Consider the following 19,816-nt stretch of genomic DNA (forward strand, 5'->3'; position numbering starts at 1 on the left):
GAGATGCGGGTTCAATCCCTGGGTCAGGAAGATCCCCTGGAGAAGGAAATACTCCAGTACTCTTGCCTGGAGAATTCCATGGAAAGAGGAGCCTGGCAGGCTACAGTCCACAGAGTAGCAAAGAGTCAGACACGACTGAAGCAACTTAGCACGTATGCACATAGACCATAATAAAGTAGGTTTACATTTAGTTATTTTTCTTTTTTTTTTAAATATTATTTTATTTGTTTGGCAGCTCCAGGTCTTAGTTACACACAGGGTCTTTTAGTTGTAGCGTGTGAACTCTTAGTTGTGGCATGTGCAATCTAGTTCCCTGACCAGGGATCAAACCAACGCCCCCTGCATTAGGAGCACAGAGTCTTAGCCACTGGACCACCAGGGAAGTCCCAGTTATTTTCTTAAACATTAAAGAAAAATCAAAATTAAAATCAATGAAGACTGAGGAAAAAGCAGGCCAGTGTCATTGCTAGATGTATGAACAAATTAGCTAGCACACAAGCTTGGTCACTCTGTTCTTTGGCAGTATGCTTGATCTCATCTTCCTAAACCAGTGGTGACTCAAGACTAAAGAAAAACAATTAGGACAATGATATTTTTCATAAATCTACATGGATTCCATTTTTAAATGCTAGAATTACACCCTTCAGATTTGGTATAAATTAATCTGTATTCATTTTAAAATATCAATGATATAAGAAACATTTAAAAAATGTTGGCAACATTTTATTAATTAGCCCCCTCCCTTTTATTCCCTCCATCTTACTAATCCAAGACTTCTGGAAACATCCTAGAATGTATGTTTTATGGACAGTTCTTTGAAGATTTTGGCCATGAATGTCATGCCCACCAACAGCCATAAAAAATAAACAAAAACATGTTTATAGATTAAAAAAAAAAAACACTGATAGGCACAAGAATGCTGATATACAAGCAGAATTTTAAATTCATCTCTCTCTTCTTTGGGGCGTTCTCCTACTAGAAGGGAGACTCTCATCTCTCACCTGCTGACGGAATTCTGGAACTAGGTGAGGGAAGGAAACTAGGAACTCTCACTGCTCAATGTGCCACCTTAGCTTCATTCTCCTCTGGGTTTAGGCTTCAAGGTCCTGATCTTCTCACCTTGTTTCTTCAAAGAATAATCTCCTGACTTCTGTAAGGTTGATGGCAGTTGTTCAACTGATTAGGATAAAAGGGATGCGTGTGGAGGTGGTGGCACCATGAGCTCAGCAGCAGCTCAGGTCCATCTCCCATTACAGATTTCCAATGCCCCCTGTTCTCAGTTTCCGTCTGTAATATACAATACTTTTATGTTCTGAGTTTTTCAGGGGTCCTGCAGACAAATCATGATCTGTCTCCTGCCAGTATTCTCCTCTATAGGGTTTGACCTTCCTCTCCTCTGTTAGGTCACTTACTTTTAAATTAATTTCCTTGCTTTCCTTCTTCCTATAGGAGGAGGATTACAGACGTCTCATCCTTTAAAACATGGGAGCTTATTCCTGTCTTCAGATGATTTTCAAAAAAGCCTGAAAGTAATTTTACTTTGCTGTCTTAAAAGGGATGGGTTTTGTAATCTTTGAAGTCAAACAACTTTGAAATAGAGCCAACTACTCTTCAAAGGCTAAATGTTTATGTTTGATAATAACTCCCAAAGGATAACACAATTGAAACCAAAAACTCAAATGCTCTGTTAAGTTAGACTACTACCTCTTTTTCAAACAGAGCCTACACTTTCTCATCTCTATGGCTTTATATCTTCTACCTAGAAATTGATTCATTTTTAAAACGTTCTCCAATTTCATATCCTTCAGGAAAGCTTCACTGAGTCTCTCTCCTAGAGGGGAATGCCTTTTTCCCACTTGAGGTTTTCCAGAGGAAGAATTTTCTACAAACTCACTCCTGACTTCTCTGTACTTCTTTACTTGTAGACACAGGGTAAATAATCTGAACCTATGTGACTACTTAATCTCACAAAAATGAAGAGAAAACTTGGTTCATCTCTGTGCTTCTACTTTTTCAAGCTGTGGAGCAAGGATTCACCACTTACTCAGGGCCAGACTCTCCCTTGCATAGAGAAGCCTGAGTCAATATAGCACTGCTTTGAAGCAAGTGGGGGTCTCCCTAAAGGACTTCAGTTAAAAGGCACAATTTAGCTCACATACTGAAAGCTGTATCCTTCAATATGGTCTCTGTTAGTACGAAAGTGGTATTTTGAACCTACGAGCCACCCTTGTTTTCTCCATTTGTTCAGAACTTCAGCAAAGATAAAGGAAATTACTTGAAATCTCTTCAGAAATTCCAACAAGCTCTAGGTATTTCCTACTTGCCTATTATCCAGCACTCTGTTTATAATTCTATTATAGATCTTAAATTTTGTCTTACTATGTTGATGGTCTTCTAATCTATAAAATTGTAAGCTTTTAGAAAGTGGATTAACCAGTGTCACACACGTAACAAATCATAACATAAATATTTGTTGCACTGACTGAAAGGCTAAATGTTTCTCTAAACTAAAAGTAAAGAGAATTTATGGTTTCTTGCTATTTCAGGTTCTACTCATTCTAAAGTCACAGCAACCACATATCAAGACTGTCAGATTATAATTAACCTTATAACTAAGATGTTATTTTTCCTTGTCAAATTTCCTCTACAATACGTTGGGTCATTATCACCAGTCCTGTTTTTTGCCTGCATTCTCTAGGATTTTTAAAAGCTAGTTATACATCTTATAAATGTAAAATTGAAAATAATTTGGCTTACACTGAGGAGATAAATTCAAATGAAATGGATAGAATTTAAGCTAATATCTCAAGATATCTTTCTATATGACAAAGACAATAACCACTCAAATTCACTGTATTAATATATCATCATCAGTGATAGTAGCTGTTAAAAATTAGTACATAAAAAATGATGGACATGATATGGCCAAACTAGTGGTTGTGGTCACTCTTCTACTGAATAAAGATTAGAAAGTGACAAAGTACATTTTTAGTATAATTGAAGTATTTCAAAATTAGGAAGCCAGAATCAGGTCTTTTATAAAACTTCATATCAAAAGTGTACTCAGAGTGATATCAGCAAAAATGATGGAATAAGAAATTTTGAAATCCCACCTTTCTATGTGCTGTGTTTAGATGCTCAGTTATGTCCGACTCTTTCTGACCCCATGAACTATAGCCAGCCAGGCTCCTCCGTCCATGGGGATTCTCCAGGCAAGAATATTGGAGTGGGTTGCCATGCCCTCCTCCAGGGGATCTTCCCAACCCAGGTCTCCCACATTGCAGGCCAATTCTTTACCATATGAGCCACCAGGGAGCCCCCACCTCTCCACAAAATTAACCAAAACCTGGCAAAATCAAATGTTCTTGAACTTCAGAAACTAACCGAAGGCTTGCAACAATCCAAGGAGTGTATATTCAAGCACAAAGCCTGAATTTCACTAAGAACAGAGAGCTTTGTGGCATTTAAGTTACTCCAAGCCCCAGAACTGTAGTAGCAGTATCCTGAAAAGAAGAGCCTGCATTGCTGGTAAACGAGGAACCAGAATAGATCTCATTTTCAAAGTGTTATAATTATTTGTCTTGATTGTTTGGTTGCTCCCTGTAAGGCCAGCTCAAAAGGCCTGTCTTTATTTTGCTGGACTAAAAGGGCTGTTTTTTGGTATTACCCACTAAGTCATGTCTGACTCTTTATGACCGCACAGACTAAAAGGGGCCTAATGCTAAAAAAATTACTCTACTTTGTTCAAACCATTTACAGGCAAATGTTTTAGTCACTGCTGCCTAAGGAACAGATAACAACTGGAAAAGACAACAGACTAACCAAAGAGCTTAAGGGGAAAGGGCTAGAGAATGAGATACCCATAAGGGTATTCAAAGTTCCAATATATTCCTGGGAATCTAGAAGACCACATGCACATCCAGGGTTGCACACACACTCAGGAAAGACCTGAGAAGACCCTAAGCTGTCACTTCTGGTTGATTTTGAGGCATTGCAGAAACAGGAAGTGAAGGCTAAGGCATAACTGTAAACTGCCTGGATGAGTACTGAAGGCATGCTCTAACATGTACAAAGAGCCCCTCAGCAAAGACTGGTTCCAAGTGTTTAAAACTCTGCTTAATCATGAGCTGACTACTAAGCTAATTGAACAGAGATTTCAGTGGCCACATGCAACAAAGAATACAGAGTTTACAGGATTAGTTTAGAAAAAGACACTAAACAAAACAAACACTACTACTACAATAAGCAGCAGCATCAAAACCAGGAGGGGAAAGAATGTGATTTCCAGAGTTGCCACATTTTACATTCAAAATGTTTAGCTTTCAACAAAAAATTACAAAGCATGCAAAGAAATAATTTGCAAATCATCTATATGATAAAAGTCTAGTATTCAAAATAAAGAACTCTCACAATTCAACAGTAAAAATACAAAAAACCCAATTAAAAACTGTACAAAGAATATGAATAAACTCTTCTTCAAAGAAGATATACAAATGGCCAAGAAGGACATGAAAAGATGCTCAACATCATTCATTAGAGAAATATAATACAAAGCTAAACCAGCCCATATGAGATAACACCCCATATACGCTAAGACGTCATAATTTGAGAAAAAGGGGAGGGGGGAATGAAAAGAGTAACAGTAAGAATATGGAGAAAGCTAAACCATAGCACACTGCTGGTGGGAACGTAAAATGGGCAGCTGCTGTGGAAAATAGCTTGGCAGTTCCTCAAAATGTTAAATATAGAATTACAGCATGACCCAGCAATTCCACTCCTAAGCACATGCCCGAAAGAACTGAAAAAAGGTTTCAAACACATACTTACATCTGTTAATAAAGGAATGGAGAAATAAAATGTGGTATTTTCATACAATGCATTCACTATACAGTCATAAAATGGCAAACATGCTAAAACATGGATGAACCTTGGAAACATGCACAGAAGCCAGTCAAAAAAGATCACACACTGTATGATTCCATTCCTATGAAAGTCTGGGCAAGAGAAATCTAAAGAGACTAAAAGCAGATAAATGGGTGCTTAGAACAAGGGAGTGACAGGAGATAGGGAGTAATGTGTAAAAGTTGTAAGGTTCTTTCTGAGGTACAGAAAATTTCCCAGAATGGACTGCAGCAATAGTCAGCAAGTATCTGTGACTGAATTATATACTACAAAAGGAAGAACATTCTTGTCACATAAATTATCTTAATATAAAATATAATTTAAAACTGTGTACTCAACAAGGTCTTTGAAGAAAGGTAAAATAAATTCACAGTCAACTTCTCAGTAAAAACAGAAGTCAAGAGACATGGGAGAAAAATCTTTAAAGTGCTCAGAGAAAATAACTGCAACTTTGTACCTAGTCCACCCTAGATGACCCAGGCAATAAGGAAGGAAAAAAGATGTTTCCATACATAATTAGGTAAGTTCATCATCCACAGGTCCATAGTAAAAGGACTTTTTAAAAGGATCTACTTTCAGAAGAAAAGTGAAACAGGTACTTCTGCTTATAGGAGTAATAAACCAGATTATTTTCATCAACTTTGTAAAGACCACTAAAAATTTGATGAAATACTACTACTACTACTACTAATAGTAGATATTCTTAAAGCATGGAAGAGCAAAAAAAATAGCATAAAGAACCATCAGTCCTAGGACCTCCCTGGTGGTGCAGTGGTTGAGAATTCACCTGCCAATGCAGGAACACCAGCTCAATCCCTGATCTGGGAAGATCCTACATGCCACAGAGCAACTAAGCCCGTGGGACTACTGAGCCTGTGCTCTGAAGCCTGTGTGCCTCAACTACTGAAGCCTACTCGGGCAGAGCCTGTGCCCCCCGAGAGAAGCCACTGCAATGAGCAGCCCACACACTGCAACTAGAGAGTAGCCCACACAGCAACAAAGATCCAGGATAACCAAAAGTAAGTAAACAAATAAAATTATTTAAAATATAAACATATATATGGAGCAGAAACTACGCTATAAGAAGAAATCAACACATATAGAGATGGCCGGAGAACTTTAATACTCTTCCAATGAAACCAAGAGACAAAACAGACAGAACGTTAATAAAAACCTAGAGAATCTGAATATCAAAGCTTGATCTGAGATATGTGTAATGAACAGAGTCAAATAATAACAGTAACTTAAATTTAATGAATGCATATTGTATACTTGGCAGCCTTATAAACACTTTTCATACATCAATTAACTCTTACAACAACCCTGGATAGATTCTACTGTCTCCATTTTCTTATTAAAAAACTGAGGTGCAGAGATGACATGTATTCCAATGTCTCACCACTGTAAATAGCGATCTCAGTCAAAATGCACTGATAAAATGTTACCTTTGCCATAATTTGACAGTACTGTACGTCATAATTAGGAATCATTAAGACCCTAAGAAAATAATAGATTCTTAATGTTTTATTGGATAAACACTATGATCCCTTTCAAAAGTGTCATCAGCCCTTTTGAAATTACCATCACCCCTTTTGAAGTTTTCCAAGTTTAAATCCACTTTTAAAATTTTCTCAGTCATAAATATGAGGTCCCCTGTGTACTTCGGGTTCATCATTAGGTGTTTCCCTCATCTACCTAAGAGTCTTCTTTTGTTTACTTAAGAGTTCTGAGGCCTTACTGTTCTGTTGATTCATCACAATTTTATATTTTGATATAAACAGAAAAACTATAATTTTAAGAAATGTTAAAAAAGTGGAGTATTCTGGTCTCCAGTGTCTGATGGGTAAGCAGTTCTTCCTTCCTGCAATGGGCCCTTTAAAAGGCAGTCTCATTTAAAAATTTTGTGTATGATATTTTCCCCCTACATCAAACCTAACCAAGCATTTAATAAACAAAATTTTACTTTGTTCCAACACAGAATATTTACAAAAACTGATGATGTACTTGGCCACAAAGAAACTTTCAAAAATCTATTAACATATAAGTCACTAATACACTTACATATAACACAATAAAGTTAGAAATGAATAACAAAATAGCCCCTCGAGATCAATATACCTGAGATTTTAAAATACAGATAGGAAATAGCAGAGCTGAGATTTGAACCCAGTTGATCCGGTTCCACTGTCTTGCTCAAACCCGGAAGTCCTAATTTATCAGGCTCCAAGACTGTGTTACCCAGTGTGGTGAAAGTCAAGTGTTAGTCGCTCAGTCATATCTGATTCTTTGCAACTGTAGCCTGCAAAGCTCCTCTGTGCATGGAATTCTCCAGGCAAGAATACTGAAGTAGGTAGCTATTCCTTCTCCAGGGGATCTTTCTGACCCAGGGACCAAACCCAGATCTCCCGCAAAGAAGACGTTCTTGACTGTCTGAGTCACCAGGGAAGTCCGTGGTACTCAGAAAAGCAAATTCACGGGCCCAGGTAATTTGCCAGTTTTCCAGGTGACTGTTAAGCAAATTGAAGTTTGAAAAACCACCTCTCTAAACCAAGGCTCTTAATCCTGGGGAAAAGCTTTGCTTTGGACTCATAATTTGAGATAATTCTTTAAGCCACTAAAAGGGTTTTCTACTGTGCAGCTCAAAGCATGCTAACTGGACACAAAAATGAATATACAAAAATCAACAACAATTATAGCTCCCTAATGGCAACAAATTCTATCATTTCTATCTTTAAAATATATCCAGGATTCAATTACTTCTTACATCTCCACCACAACCAACTTCATACAAGGTACCATTACTACTTTTCTCAATTACTCAAAGAACCTTTAATACCAGTTATATACTACTTCTCTACAAAGCAAGAGTGATCCTTTCAAAGCTTGAATATTCTTCTGCTCAAAAATCCCTATGACTTCCCTTGTTAGAATAGAAACTACAGGACAAAATGGTCAATAAGTCCGTTTCTGCTCTGCCCTGCTCACCCGTCCTCCCAACCCTCACCTCTACTCCTAACTCACAGCTCTCTGACCTCTTCCCTACCAGTTAACCAACCTCTCCATGATCTGGCCACAGTGACGGACCTGTTCACTCCGTTCCTAGAATATATCAAGAACACTCCCATCTTCCTTTCTACATTCCTTTGCCTGTATGAGTTTTCTCCATTGTTCCCTTCAGTTCAGTTCAGTTTAGTCGCTCAGTCGTGTCCGACTCTTTGCGACCCCATGAACTGCAGCACGCCAGGCCTCCCTGTCCATCACCAATTCCCGGAGTTCACTCAGACTCACGTCCATCAAGTCGGTGATGCCATCCAGCCATCGCATCCTCTGTCGTCCCCTTCTCCTCCTGCCCCCAATCCCTTCCAGCATCAGAGTCTTTTCCAATGAGTCAACTCTTCGCATGAGGTGGCCAAAGTACTGGAGTTTCAGCCTTAGCATCATTCCTTCCAAAGAACACCCAGGGCTGATCTCCTTTAGAATGGACTGGTTGGATCTCCTTGCAGTCCAACGGACTCTCAAGAGTCTTCTCCAACACCACAGTTCAAAAGCATCAATTCTTCGGCACTCAGCTTTCTTCACAGTCCAACTCTCACATCCCTTAAGTCTGCTCAAATATTAACCACCAGCAAGCTCTTCCTTAACCATTCTATATAAAATATGAACCATGCCCAGCTCCCTTCCTTCCTCTTTTTCTTATCCCTAACATTTATCAGCATCAGACACATTATGCATTTACTTTTTTATGTTTCATGTCAATTTCCCTTCACTAAATTTTAAACTCTATTTAGGCAGGATTTTGTGTTCTGTTCACTTTTATAGTCTTAGCATCTCTAACAATATCAAACACATAGAAAGTGCTCAAATATTTGTTGACTGAATTAATGATTAAATAATGTTTAAAAAAACAGAAAAAAAATGAAATGTAACAAAAAAAAAGCCCATTTGTAGTAACATCAAAAACAAGTATGCAAAAATAAAAAGAACAAAAACCATGTAAGATCTTAAAGGAAGAACTCTCTATCATATTCACGAATGAGAAGGAAATTATAATAAAGATATAAATTCCCTCAAATTAATATGTAAAGCCCATTAATTAAAACTGCAGTACTGGCAATAAAAAATAGATGAAAGAACACAGTTCCAAAAAGGCCTCTGAATTCATTTACTTAGTTTTATGATAAAAATGGCATTTCAAAACTAGTGGGGGGGAAGTGAAAGTGAAAGTCAAGTCGCTCAGTCATGTCCAACTCTTAGCGACCCCATGGACTGCAGCCCACCAGGCTCCTCCATCCATGGGATTTTCCAGGCAAGAGTACTGGAGTGGGGTGCCATTGCCTTCTCCGAATAACACAGATTAGAAGAACAATTTTATGAGTAAAACATACTGGTTTGTTGAGACCTTCTCCGTTCTGAGTCTTAGGCGGAATGGACTTGAAGAAAGACAGAATCTAGGGTAAAACATAGTTCATTAACATAGCTTAAGAAAAACATTTCCATAAGAAAAATGCATTGGTTGGCTCAAGGTTTGAGAAATGTTAAGTTCAGATGGAACCAGGTGTCATCATGACAACAGAGCATTTTAAAAGAAGCCTCCTTTTAATTTTGTATAGAGAACGGGAAAAAAAATCTGACACTTGTAATTTGTTTCCTCCTGTGCTGCTTAAGAGAGAGATAAAAATGTGTAACACTTGCAGCCTATTTCCTCCATTTGCAGGCCCCTAGCCTTCCTGCCTCTTACCCTCTCACTTGCTCCTTCTCAGACTAGCCCTGTTGCTTGTGTCTCTAAGATGAACTAAATCATGTTGGGACAACTGGCTATCAAAGTTCAGTTAATACTCTATCTTATAAAACAAACAAAAAACTCTATCTTACAAACAAGCTCCAGGTAGGTTAAAAACTACACTACATGGGATTGCAATGAGTCTGACGTGACTAAGCAACTAACACTTTCACTTTTCATCTTCATGGAAGAATATAAGGAAATCTTGAGATGTCATTCTCTAGTCACTAAGTTGTGTCCGACTCTTGTGACCCCATGGACTGTAGCCCACCAGGCTACTCTGTCTGTGGGATTTCCCAGGGAAGAAGAATGGAGTGGGTTGTCATTTCCTTCTCAAAGGGCTCCTCCTGACCAAGTGAACCGGTGACTCCTGCATTGCAGGTGAATTCTTCACCACTGGGCCACCTGGGAAGCCCAATCTTGAGATAAGGGACACTTTTTTAAAATAAACACCAAGAGGAAACTGACAAGACTATTCAATGAAAACCTTTGCAAATACATGGGTACATAAACGGTCAGTATCCAATACAAAGAATATCTAGAAAAAAAAAAAAAAAGACAATCTAATTTTCAAAATTTAACAGAATAAAATAAGCAAGAAGAAATAAAAATTTCTTTCTTATGGAAAAAATACAAGAGATCAATAAAACATGAAGAGTAAAATATGAAGATACTGAACTTCAGCAGTAATGAGGGAAATACAAAATACAATAAAACACAATTTTCCTTCTATCACTGAAAAAGTTGGGAAATATCACATGCTGGTGAAGATGTGGAGAAACAAGGTCACTTACACACTAGTGGCCAAAACATAAATTAAGAAGTCAGTCTGACAATATCTAATAAATATAATAATCATATATTCCCTATATGATTTTTCCCTATAAAACTCTCTTCCTGATACTTCACATAAAGGAACATATAAAAGAACATTCACTGTATCTGCGTTTGTAATGCAAAGGACAAAACCTAAAGGTCCATTAATAGCTAGCTAAACAAACTAGAATATCCATATAACGGATGATTATGTTGCTGTGAAAAGAAGTATATCTAACAGACTCAAAGACATATCGTAGTTAAGTTTTCCCAAAGTCACAGTATGAGGCTACTCACATAATCATAAACACAGAAAACTAGATGGTAAAAGCACAGGGAAAAAAAAAGTACAGAAAAAGGCTTTACAAGGACACTCATCAAGTTCAAAACTGGTCCTTCTCTCTCTTTTTGCTTCTCCTCTTTAAATGAATTTTTATTGAAGTATAGTTGATTTATTAATACAACATTGTGTTAGTCACTGCTATACACTGTAAAATGATTCAGTTATACATATACATGCATTCTTTTTTTTTTTTTTTTTAATTCTTTTCCATTATGGTTTACCTCAGGATACTGAATATAGTTCTCTGTGCTATAAGGAATACTTGGTTGCTTATCTGCTCCTTATCTATAGAGGTGAAGAGGATCAGAATTAGGGGCAGTATAAGAAGGAATTATCATACTCGAAATGTCTTAGCTTTTAAATAAAAATTTATGCATGTATTTATATAAATTAAAACACTATAATTTTTTTTAAACTTATTATAGTTTTTTAAAAGAGAAAAAGCAAGGTTCTAAACCTTATGTCCAACAATCTTGTTCATTCATAAAATGTGAACATGTCCATACATAATAATAATAGATACATACATTTATAAAATTATTTAACCCATATCTCCTGCACTGACATATGGGTTCATTACCACTGAGCTACTAGGGCTTCCCTTTATAGTGAACAATTAATTATAACTTAACTTCTCTTCCAAGAACAAATACTAAAGCAAAGGTGGCGCAGTGGTCAAGAATCTGCCTGCTAATGCTGGAGACACAAGAGACAAGGGTTGGGAAGGGTCGATCCTTGCCCAAATTAAACCAAAGGCCTATAAAAACAGAAGTGGGCAGAAGAAAGACCCATCCCTGAAACACATTAAACTAAGAAACCCGAGGCTACTTTAGGACAGCCAAAGCAGATAATGCTCAAGCTGACTTTGTCTAAAATAATGGTACACTTCAGAGACTGCCAGTCATTTAATCAGCCACAGTCCAACTTCAGCCGTAGTAAATAAAAGCTACAAGAAGGTTTACAGAGCTTATTTTTGGTTGTTTTCTTGTTAGTCGCTTAGTGGTGAACAACTCTTTGTGACGCTATGGACTGCAGCCCACCAGGCTCCTCTGTCCATGGGATTTCCCAGGCAAGAATACTGGGGTGGGCTGCCATTTCGTCCTCCAGGGGAATCTTCCTAACCTAGGGATTGAACCTGTGTCTCTTGCATCTCCTGCATTGGCAGATGGGTTCTGCCATAGCGCCACCAGGGAATTTTTGGTTAAATTATACTTAAGATTTAAATTTGATCATTTCCTTTCTAGTACCACTGGCATTAAGCAAAACAACCTACTTACAAAAACTATTTGGCTGGCTATGCACCTTCAACCTGAATGTGTATCCAGGCCTAATTTCACAAGAGAAAAACATTATTTCCAGTTAAGATAATGTGGAGCATATATATTTTCCCCTGGCTCCCAGCCTAATGCTAAACTGAATCCTGTCATTTTCATTTTGTTAATTCATCTCTGAAATAATACTGTTACTAGAAATACTGACAAGTCACTTGACAACAGTCAGGATATGTAAAACCTAGAAAAATAAAGCTGGATCCTAGGTAGGTGTGTAGTACTGTTAAGACTAGAAAGGTAATGTTATGAATTATCACACATTTCATATGAACATGTATTTGATAGATGTTAGAAGGGTCAGAGGGGCTTTCCTGGTAGCTCAGCTGCAATGCAGGAGACACCGGTTCGATTCCTGGATTGGGAAGATCCCCTGAGAAGGGATAGGCTACCCACTCCAGTATTCTTGGGCTTCCCTGGTGGCTCAGCTGATAAAGAATCCCCTGCAGTGTGGGAGAACTAGGTTCGATCCCTGGGTTGGGAAGCTCCCCTGGAGAAGGGTCAGAAAGATCTTGGCCATAACTCCAGAACACCTTGCACTTTACGGATGGGATTATTTTTAATGCAAATTTCAAATTATTGAAGTAAATAATTTAAACACTCTTCTTGTTTCTCAGTATTCTTCCTGATATCAATCTTTTATTCTATTAAGCCTAGTGGATCTTTGACCTAGAAATGTATGTTTATTCATAAAATACTGTATCCTGAATTTTTATTATTTTTCACTCAACAGTGGTATATTGTTTATTACATAGGTATCTAAAAGGAATTTATGACTTGGTAGGGTTTATACAGAATCTTTGTTCACAGTTGTTTAAGAGTTACTTAAGTTGGCTAGTAAACCAAAGAACAGGTTCAATGTCCATGCTTTCCAGTTCACATGAAATTAACTCTGCTCAATTCTTTGGCCACAAATTTAGTGTTAATCAATCCTAACCAAACATCTTATAAATACCTGCTATGGATCAAAAGAGTAACTAACAATGGGTAAATTTTTCAAAACAACCCATTTTCAGTTGGCATGCCCTACAGGCACATATAGGAGACTTCAAGTCAACTGGATGGATTAAAGTTCTGGCTTTTAAATACTTAGCTATTTAATGTGGGAAATGACAGCCTTTCAGAGCATCTGCTTTCTTACGATAAAACAGCAGAAAAATATCCTCTACCTACTACATGAGACTTTTTTCTAAGTTCAAATGAAATCATAAATGGGAACATGTTCTTTAATGTGTAAAACACTGTATTAAGCTGTTACTTAAGATACTTCTTAAGTAACACAGGGCTTCCCTGGTGGCTCAGAGGTTAAAGCGTCTGCCTCCAATGCAGGAGACCCGGGTTCGATCCCTGGGTCGGGAAGATCCCCTGGAGAAGGAAATGATAACCCACTCCAGTATTCTTGCCTGGAGAATCCCATGGACGGAGAAGCCTGATAGGCTACAGTCCATGGGGTCACAAAGAATCAGTCGGACACGACTGAGCAACTTCACCTTCACCTTTAAGATAGTTCAAAATATCTGTCCTAGTGAAAGCAAGTTAGCAGGATGCCCTCCATATACTAGGGTCAGCATTTTTCAATCCTTTATAAATTCCTTAAAAATATTTATTATTTGCCTTAAAAACAAATGGAACAGTATGTGTATAACTACTTACTATATAATGAATTCCTGGAATTACTGGTGGAAGTGTTATTTTCCTGTTACTAGTTTTCTATTTTTTAAAATGTATTAAATTTTTAATTGAAGGATAACTGCTTTACAGAATTTTGTTGTTTTCTGTCCAAAGTCAACATGAATCAGCCATAAGTATACATATGTCCCCTCCCTCTTGAACCTCTCTCCCATTTCCCTCCCCATCCCACTCCTCTAGGTTGATACAGAGCCCCGGTCTGAGCTGCCCGAGACAAAGAGCAAACTCCCTATCTATTTTACATATGGTAATGAAAGTTTCCAGGTTACTTTCTCCATACAATCTTACCCTCTCCTCCCCTCTCCCCAAGTCCACTCTTCTTCTAACCTTGATTAATTTCTGCTTAAACTTCTGAGAAATGTCCAGCTTTAGAGAAAAGCAGTTACTCTGATTAGCTCTCTCTTTAGTAATCCTACTACTCTGTTTCCCAAGAAATAAAATTGTTTCTTCTAACTCTCCCATATAGCTAACACTGCCGGAACCCACTAAATTATTTTTCTCATGCAGTTTTCTTCCTATGTAGATTACAAACTCCCTGAGGAAGAGACGTTGCTTTGGAGCAGCTGTGCATTTCTAACACCTATCAGTATTTAACACATACTCAGTTCAGTTCAGTTCAGTCGCTCAGTCGTGTCCGACTCTTTACGACCCCATGGACTGCAGCACGCCAGGCCTCCCTGTCCATCACCAACTCCCGGAGTTCACCCAGACTCACGTCCATGGAGTCAGTGATGCCATCCAGCCATCTCATCCTCTCTCGTCCCCTTCTCCTCCTGCCCCCAACCCCTCCCAGCATCAGAGTCTTTTCCAATGAGTCAACTCTTCGCATGAGATGGCCAAAGTACTGGAGTTTCAGCTTCAGCATCATTCCCTCCAAAGAAATCCCTGGGCTGATTTCTTTCAGAATGGACTGGTTGGATCTCCTTGCAGTCCAAGGGACTCTCAAGAGTCTTCTCCAACACCACACTCCAAAAGCATCAATTCTTCGGCGCTCAGCCTTCTTCACAGTCCAACTCTCACATCCATACGTGACCACAGGGAAAACCATAGCCTTGACTAGACGGACCTTTGTTGGCAAAGTAATGTCTCTGCTTTTGAATATGCTATCTAGGTTGGTCATAACTTTCCTCCCAAGGAGTAAGCGTCTTTTAATTTCACGGCTGCAGTCAACATCTGCAGTGATTTTGGAGCCCCAAAAAATAAAGTCTGACACTGTTTCCACTGTTTCCCCATCTATTTCCCATGATAGGACAGGATGCCATGATCTTCATTTTCTGAATGTTGCGCTTTAAGCCAACTTTTTCACTCTCCACTTTCACTTTCATCAAGAGGCTTTTTAGTTCCTCTTCACTTTCTGCCATAAGGGTGGTGTCATCTGCTTATCTGACGTTATTGATATTTCTCCCGGCAATCTTGATTTTAGTTTGTGTTTCTTCCAGTCCAGCGTTTCTCATGATGTACTCTGCATATAAGTTAAATAAGCAGGGTGATAATATACAGCCTGACGTACTCCTTTTCCTATTTGGAACCAGTCTGTTGTTCCATGTCCAGCTCTAACTGTTGCTTCCTGACCTGCATATAGGTTTCTCAAGAGGCAGGTCAGGTGGTCTGGTAGTCCCATCTCTTTCAGAATTTTCCACAGTTTATTGTGATCCACACAGTCAAAGGCTTTGGCATAGTCAATAAAGCAGAAGTAGATGTTTTTCTGGAACTCTCTTGCTTTTTCCATGATCCAGCGGATGTTGGCAATTTGATCTCTGGTTCCTCTGCCTTTTCTAAAACCAGCTTGAACATCTGCAAGTTCACGGTTCACGTATTGCTGAAGCCTGGGTTGGAGAATTTTGAGCATTACTTTACTAGCGTGTGAGATGAGTGCAATTGTGTGGTAGTTTGAACAGTCTTTGGCATTGCCTTTCTTTGGGATTGGAATGAAAACTGACCTTTTCCAGTCCTGTGGCCACTGCTAAGTTTTCCAGATTTGCTAGCATATTGAGTGCAGCACTTTCACAGCATCATCTTTCAGGATTTGAAATAGCTCACCTGGAATTCCATCACCTCCACTAGCTTTGATCGTAGTGATGCTTTCTAACGCCCACTTGACTTCGCATTCCAGAATGTCTGGCTCTAGATGAGTGATCACACCATCGTGATTATCTGGGTCATGAAGATCTTTTTTGTACAGTTCTTCTGTGTATTCTTGCCACCGCTTTCTTAGTATCTTCTGCTTCTGTTAGGTCCATACCATTTTGAGCCCATCTTTGCATGAAATGTTCCCTTGGTATCTCTAATTTTCTTCAAGAGATTTCTAGTCTTTCCCATTCTGTTGTTTTCCTCTATTTCTTTGCACTGATTGCTGAGGAAGGCTTTCTTATCTCTTCTTGCTATTCTTTGGAACTCTGCATTCAGATGCTTATATCTTTCCTTTTCTCCTTTGCTTTTCGCTTCTCTTCTTTTCACAGCTATTTGTAAGGTCTCCCCAGACAGCCATTTTGCTTTTTTGCATTTCTTTTCCATGGGGATGGTCTTGATCCCTGTCTCCTGTACAATACCACGAACCTCAGTCCATAGTTCATCAGGCACTTTATCAGATCTAGGCCCTTAAATCTATTTCTCACTTCCACTGTTTAATCATAAGGGATTTGATTTAGGTCATACCTGAATGGTCTAGTGGTTTTCCCTACTTTCTTCAATTTAAGTCTGAATTTGGTAATTAAGGAGTTCATGATCTGAGCCACAGTCAGCTCCTGGTCTTGTTTTTGCTGACTGTACAGAGCTTCTCCATCTTTGGCTGCAAAGAATATAATCAATCTGATTTCGGTATTGACCATCTGCTGATGTCCATGTGTAGAGTCTTCTCTTGTGTTGTTGGAAGAGGGTGTTTGCTATGACCAGTGCATTTTCTTGGCAAAACTCTATTACTAATGCTAAATAAAATTTAAACAGAACTGAACTCCTACCAACAGCATGCCCTGGTTTTCTAGACTGAGAATTTCTGTGCCCCAGACAAGGTCAGATTAGCTTTGTTGAGTTCCCAGATATATTTGTTCTTGGTAGTTTGAGAGGCTGTAGCGTGGTATGATGGTTTCATTAGTATAACTGAATGTGTTTCAGTTGTAAAATGTGCAAGTTGTAAAATAACCGTATTTTAGGTGCTATACATTAGCTACTGCTCTTGCTTCTAGGGCTAAAACATCTAGGACAGGACAGAAACCTGAAAAGAGCTATTGGTTTTATGATGGCAAATCCGTGATATGTAAACTGATTTCCCTATGGAGTTCAAGTTGTAAATACAAATTAACTTAGTATTCTTTCAAGGGATTAGTATTGTACAAAAAACTTCACTGGTGAGTCTAAATGTCTAATTCAGATTGCTACTTATTTATCTCTACTGTGCAATTCGGTTGCCATAAATTAAATCCAGTTTCATTTATTCCTCCTTAACGCTGTCCATTTAAGTCACAGAGTATTATTTTAGGGGCTTCCCTGGTGGCTCAGTGGTAAAGAATCCCTCTGCAAATGAAGGAGACACGGGTTCAGTGCCTGGCCCAGGAAGATCCTACAGGCTGAGGAGCAACTAAGCCCGTTTGCCACATCTATCCAGCCTGTGCTCTAGAGCCCAGGAACCACAACTGTTGAACCACATCTCCTGAAGCCTGCACATCACAACTGGAGAGCAGCCCCTGCCCACCACAACCAGAGAAAAGCCTGTGTAGCACGGAAGACCCAGCATAGCCAAAAATAAATTTTTTTTTAAAGTAAGAGTTTTAGGTTTAATCTTTTTTGTTTCAACAGAGGTATAATGGGCATAAAACACTGTATTAATCCAGTTTGTAATAAGGTAGGGAAATAGATACTGGAAACGTTATTTAAGAGCTGTAAAGACAGAGAAGTTTTCCCCAGTGTGCAGTGTGGGTTTACAGTAGTGCAAACAGAAGGTCCCTTGAGTTCTTCACTCCTATATTTAGGCCAGATTTTTCTGTCTGGACCAGAAACTGATGTGCTCAGATGAAATTTATGTCATTTAGGGCCTTTAATCCACCTTTTGAGGCAAATAATCTAAATACAATTATTCTTTCTTAAAGAATGTGTTGACCTCGGTAAAATTGCATTTTTTGTTGTTGTGTAGATCTAGATTTGGGAAGCTGCTTTTGTATAACTCCAGTCAGCTGTGACTAAGAATACTGAATATTAAGTCCCTTTTCTTCCTGAAGTTACCACTCATGATAATGTGTTAGGAATGTTACATTATTAAATAAATGCTTCAACTTATGCAAGGACACTTCCAAAATATATCAGGTTTCCTTCCTACAAATGGGCTGCAGAAACAAGCTATGATGTGATTTTTGCAACAGAAGTGTCTTTATATGAAGGCATGTAAATAACTTTCAAAAAAAACTGATAAGGATGAGTGTGGGGAAAGGGTATTAGCAATGCAGTGCTCTTAAAAATAAATAAATAAATGCATCTCTACGTACTTGTCCATGTTCAGTCATGCCATAGCTTTATTTTCTACAAACCAGAAAAGGAAGAATGACCAGTTTCTTGGGTAAAAGCTGACTGTTTTAAATGTCAACTTACAATTTGGTTCCAGATTCTCATCTTAGGAGACATTTACCCACATCTGCCTAACAGTGAACACAATAATGGTTACAGTATAAACTCCATATAAACATCATCAAATTATTACTGATTAAACTTCATAGGTTCAACTACACTGATTAAAATTCATAGGTGTTCCTGTCCAATAAACCCAACGTATAAAATTGAATCCGGTGAAAAGAAATCATTAGTTACATTCTTTCCTTTATAATACTTTTTCCTTTAAATAGTATATTCCTTTAAAGCATTTAAAACAATGATTTACGAAGTCTACTCAAAACCACTTTCACTCCAGAAAGTAATATCATAATAGGCATCATTTATTGAGCCTTTATCATACAACAGATCATGCACAATGTTTGCTCAATGTTATAAAAACATCACAGAATTTAATCTTTATTACCCAGTGTAGTAGGTTTTATACCCATTTTTTAGATATTGAAAATTTGAGAATTTGCGAGATTAAATGACTTGTCTTAGGTCATACAGGGCTTCTTCCCACATGGCTCAGTGGTAAAGAATGCGCCTGCCAATGCAGGAGACCCAGGTTTGATCTCTGGGTCGAGAAGATCCCCTGGGGGAGAAAACGGCAACCCACTCCAATAATCTTGCCTGGAGAATCCCGTGGACAGAAGAGCCTGGTGAGACACAGTTCACGGGGTCACAAAGAGTCAGACACAACTGAGCAACCAAGCACACATGCACACTAAGGTCATACAGATGGTACATGGCAAAGCCAGGGTACAAACTCAGACTTAAAGCTAATGCTTTTAAAAGGTTCTCTTTATACAAGTATATAAATTCCAAAAATATTAAAAAGTGAATTGTAACACATTAAACTCCAGGATATCACACAATCATACCTATTCTTCACTCCTTGGCAAAAATCATTCAGACAAATATACCGTATCTGATGCTATTAAAGTGCTGCACTCAATATGTCAGCAAATTTGGAAAACTCAGCAATGGCCACATGACTGGAAAAGGTCAATCCTCATCCCAATTCCCAAGAAGGGCAGTACTAAAGAATGTTCAAACCACTGAACAATTACACTCATTTCCTATGCTAATAAGGCTATGCTCAAAATCCTCCAAGGTAGGCTTCAGCATTATGTGAACTGAGAACTTTCAGATGTTCAAGCTGGGTTTAGAAAAGGCACAGGAACCAGAGATCAAATTGCCAACATTCGCTGAATCATACAGAAAGCAAGAGAATTCCAGAAAAACATCTACCTCTGTTTCACTGACTACACTAAAGCCTTTGACTGTGTGGATCATAACAAACTGTGAAAGTGAAAGTCAAGTCGCTCAGTCGTGTCCGACTCTTTGCGACCCCATGGACTGTAGCCTACCAGGCTT

The 19,816-nt window shown here is 38.4% G+C and overlaps 1 protein-coding gene and 1 non-coding gene across 6 annotated transcripts in view; one reads left to right on the plus strand and one right to left on the minus strand.

Annotated features, from left to right (window-relative positions):
* FBXL20 (F-box and leucine rich repeat protein 20) overlaps nt 1-19,816 on the minus strand; it is a 105,341-nt gene that overhangs the window by 75,604 nt on the left and 9,921 nt on the right. The gene's annotated exons all lie outside the window — the stretch shown is intronic.
* On the plus strand, nt 13,457-13,528 carry TRNAW-CCA (transfer RNA tryptophan (anticodon CCA)). The gene has a single exon. It is a non-coding gene; the product is annotated as a tRNA-Trp (tRNA).

The sequence above is a fragment of the Bos javanicus genome, chromosome 19 (genome assembly GCF_032452875.1).
Source record: "Bos javanicus breed banteng chromosome 19, ARS-OSU_banteng_1.0, whole genome shotgun sequence".
Classification (NCBI taxonomy): Eukaryota; Metazoa; Chordata; class Mammalia; order Artiodactyla; family Bovidae; genus Bos; species Bos javanicus.